Genomic DNA, 4,947 nt, shown 5'->3' with positions numbered 1-4,947 from the left:
TATGTCATAAAAATAGTCAGTTTTAGATTATTATAAGTCGATTATGTCAAAATGGTTGATGACATGTCATTGAAATTAATCTTTAGCTCGTAATGCTATCATTTGAGTTTTAATTAATATTGGGGCCAAAATGTTCATTAGATACTGTTTTTAATGACCAGTTTTTATGCAAATGATTTATATAAGGCAGAACTTCAATGTTTGGTAGCTGTTTGATTTTTAGGACATTATATGTTGAAATGTACACTGATTATCCTAAAGTTGTAAATATTTAAGAAACTTTTCAGCAAAAAGTCTAAAATATATATTTATATTACTTCCAAAACAGAAAATTTAAATTGATTCCCTAGTCAAAGAAACTGTTTGTAAATAAAATGTAACAAACTATATATTGCTTGGCCCCCAGACATTTTAAAGTGACTTTTCCTTTTTATATACATGTTCTAATATTATAAACAGTGAGCTCAGAAATATCCTAATTTGTCTTTTGTATATTTTCAGCAGATTGTGCTGCTTCAAATTCTATTATTTTACTCCAATTCTTTTGTTTACATATTGCTGTTTTTGCTAGCGTTTTTCATATTTTAAAATACATTACTATATTGTATATAGTAATATTGTGTTTCTATTTCTCTTTCTTCATGTTTTATTTTGTTCCATAACCTTTGGTTTGTCCTTTTTATTCCATATTCCCATTTGTAGATGTAGTTTTCAAAGGTGCTTTTCTTATTTACACAAACATAAGACTTTTGGGCCAGGTGTGGTGGCTCACGCCTGTAATCCCAGCACTGTGGGATGCAGAGACGGGCAGATCACGAGATCAGGAGATTGAGACCATCCTGGCTAACACGGTGAAACCCCATCTCTACTAAAAATACAAAGAAAAATTAGCTGGGCGTGGTGGTGGGCGCCTGTAGTTCCAGCTACTAGGGAGGCTGATGCAGGAGAATGGTGTGAACCCGGGAAGCGGAGCTTGCAGTGAGCCGAGATCACGCCATTGCACTCCAGCCTGGGCAACAAAGCGAGACTCCGTCTCAAAAAACAAAACAAAACAAAAAAACCACTTTTGAACCAAAATATTCTGAATGAGATCAAAGTCAAAGCTCAAACATTTCTTAAAAATGAGGTTTTTCTGAGTTGGGAACCAGAGTCATCTATTGCCTGATGCAATAGGCATTGAGAATAGAACTTGTGATAACTCTCTGTGCATTAACAATAGAAAAAATGGGATAAGATAGAGGCAAGGAATATACATTCACGGAGCAAGAAGAAACACTGAGGGACTAATAGAAATTGGGCTTATTAAAATAAACTTACCAAGTTATGGTACCAATTCTCCTTTTTTTGTTCAGTCTATAATAGAGTTCTTAATGCTTTCAATTTTTTTCTTATAATAGTTTTCCTAAATATATTTTATTTATTTATTTGTTTGTTTGTTTGTTTTTTACATGGTGTCTCACTTCATCGCCCAGGCTGGAGTGCAGTGGCGTGATCTCGGCCTACTGCAACCTCCGCCTTGTGGGTTCAAGCAATTCTCCTGTCTCACCCTCCTGAGTAGCTGGGACTACAGGTGCCCGCCACCACACCTGGCTAATTTTTATATTTTTAGTAGAGACGGTGTTTCACCTTGTTGGTCAGGCTGGTCTCAAACTCCTGACCTCAGGTGATCCACCCGCTTCGGCCTTCCAAAGTGATGGTATTACAGGTGTGAGCCACTGCGCCCGGCCCTAAATCTATTATTTAAAAATCCACCTGTACAATTGGTATTCACAGAAATCTCCCATATATGTTATTATTTTATTCTTATAACTCTCTATGCCAAGTATAGATACATTTTTGATGTGGAAAATTAGATCACAGAGATAAAGTGACTTTCCCAAGGTCAGTGCAGAAAGGGAAAGGTGAAAATTTGAAATTGTACCTGAAGAGTAAGAGAAAAGGGGTTAAGGAGTTACTCATAGATCTTTGTGCCTCAGAGGTCCTTACTGAGAGTTTTAATCCAAATGGTTTGGTAAATTTGGGGCGACAGGTATAACATGGCTTATGTGATGCTTAGAGTGTTTTGGAACCATCAAGATCTTTGCAATGACATCACAGATAACAACCCCATCATCTTGTAAAACATGGACATGTTGGGAAATAATGTTTTAGTTCAGTCATTGAACTGACCCAAACTTCTGTGTTCATATTTTTATAGACCTCATGATTGTTAAGGTATAAAGGAGCATCAGAAGTTTTGTTTTTGTTTTAATTACAAAGGAGTTAGGATATTCCTAACATCCAAAGCGAATTAAAATAATTCACTTTGATGTGAGAAAGAGCTTATTGTCTTAGGGGCACTGGTGAGGTGAATTCACAACTATGGGTTGTTTTAATTGAATTACATCCTCAGAGCTTTAGTTTTGAGCTCTGAATCTACAGTCTGTATTTTGCAAGTAATCAATGGTATTTATTTAAATGCTCTTGCTAAAGATAATGTGAATAGAGAAATCTGCTTATTTCTAGCATAAAATTGTTTATTAAGCAAAATAATAGAGCACTACAAATTAACTAGTAAAAAATTGAAATCTTTGACTTTCACACCTTCATTTGATATTTACTGAATATTTTGGGGACTAGCTTATATGTAATTTAGCTCAACTTTTGTTTAAAATAGGAAACTGAACTTTGAAAATAAGTACTTTTAAAAATATTTTAGAATGCAAGATAGTTTTCATGGAAACTTTCATGGAATCATATTCTTTATATTTTAGAATGAAGGTATGTTCCTACTTGGTACTTAATCAAGGAAATACCTAAATCAAGAACCATTCCAAATGGCTGTTTATTAAGTGTGATGGTTTACTAATGTCAACAAAAGTGAAAAAAATTATATTGAAGTATAAATTATAAATAGTAATCTTGTTTAACATATTTATAAATATATTTTTGTACATATTTGTATTTTGTACCTATTTATATAAAAAACAAATATTATTATCTTTTGTACAAATATTTTTAAGATCTGGCACTTTTTTAGCACCCCAGAAAAATATTTTTCAGGCTCTCAGCTGATGCTGAGAAAAGAAGTCACTCTCACATGTTACCATAGATTAATATTGCCTATCTTTGTCTTCATATAAATGGAAGCATACGGTATTTATTTTTTTCTGGCTTATTTCACTCAAAATTACATTTGTGAAATCTATTTATGTTATGGACCAGTGATTCATTCCTTTGTGTTTTGTGTAGCACCCTGTTGAATAAATACGGAGCTTTCCAATCCATTCTATCCTGATGAACATCCAGGTGTTTCTGTTGAAACTGCTGGTCATAAATTATGTGTTTAAATGTAGTAGATAATGATCGTTATTTTTCCAAAATGGTTGTATCAACTTAATAACTCATTCAAATATGTGAAGACCCCCTAACAATCTAAAAAGATGGACCTCCAATTTCAAATAATAAAAAGATTAAGTACTTGAACAGGCAGTATATGCACATTTTTAAAAATAAAAGATTGAGTTAAATTTTGAAAAACGTAGGCCAGGCATGGTGGCTCAGGCCTGTAATCCCAGCACTTTGGGAGGCCGAGGTGAGTGGATCACGAGGTCAGGGATCGATACCATCCTGGCTAACACTGTGAAACCCCATCTCTACTAAAAATACAAAAACTTAGCTGGGCGTGGTGGTGGGCACTTGCAGTCCCAGCTACTTGGGAGGCTGAGGCAGGAGAATGGCATGAACCCACGAGGCAGAGCTTGCAGTGAGCCGAGATTGCGCCATTGTACTCCAGCCTGGGCAAGAGTGAGACTCTGTCTCAAAAAAAAAAGAAAAAGAAAAACGTAAGTAAGAATCTCATTTGAGTTACATGTGTGAAAATATTTCTTTTACATTATTATATAACACAGATTTTGGATATGACAAGTGCTGAACTGAGGCTTTTCACTTGATATGCATTACAAATTAGAATTTTTCACTCACAAAACATGCTTATGACAATTTTATATGTGAACAGAATTGTAAAAATTGCCTCGAGTTATTGAATAAAATGTTTAAAGTACCTCATAGGATGAGGAAAAAGTGGAAGAGTTAAAAGGATACAAAGCGTAAAAGATAGAGAATAAGAGTTCAAATAAAATCCAATGAAAAGGCACCATCTTGTGTAACTCCGTAGTTAATTGTGCATGTGTGCTATTTTTCATGACTTGGAGCACGTTATTTTTGGCCAAGAGTTTCCATTCTATCTATGGATATGCCAAAAATTTCCTATTTTAGATCTTCTAGTCTCTAACTCTCAAGATAAAAAATAAAAATCATTAAAACCTCTGACTCTGATATTGAATGCCTGCATAAAAATCTCCTCCCATCACCGTGCAACAGATGACTTGCTCGTACACCTTTTTCACTACCACTCCCCATCAAGGGTTTTCTCCTTCGAGACTACAGTAATTCTCTTTGTATTTCATATTATGTGCAAACTTTACTTTCAAAGAGTTACCTATATTAATGTATTTACATCATTCACTTAATATATTTTCTCTATCAGTAAAATTGGTTTAGATATCTTGGATTAGGACAGAACACATCGCAATTTTTCTCACCTTTATGATCAGTTTTTTTTTTTTTAAGTTGGACCGTTTTTCAGTTGGTGACTGTCAGAAATGAATTAAAGTTGTTAAGAGAAGAATAGGTAAGAGTAAAGAGAAGGGTGTCCTTACGTATCAACTTTGTTTATTTAGTTTTTTCAAGTTCAACAAGACCCTCCTCTCCCTTCAAGGAAGATGATTCCTAGGCATGTTTGTTATTTCTATCAAAACAGCTGAGGTTTTCTTTTTTTTTCATTCATATTGTTAAAACACCAATTGTGGAGCGAAAAATGCTTCAGCTGGGACTGTCCTCTGACAGGCCGTGCGACGAGGTCAGGCCCGCGCCCGCCAAGCCCTAGGGCCGCTGCCGCCTATGGCC

Source organism: Pongo abelii, chromosome 16 (genome assembly GCF_028885655.2).
Source record: "Pongo abelii isolate AG06213 chromosome 16, NHGRI_mPonAbe1-v2.0_pri, whole genome shotgun sequence".
In the NCBI taxonomy this organism is placed as follows: Eukaryota; Metazoa; Chordata; class Mammalia; order Primates; family Hominidae; genus Pongo; species Pongo abelii.
Note: the sequence above shows the minus strand (reverse complement) of the source record.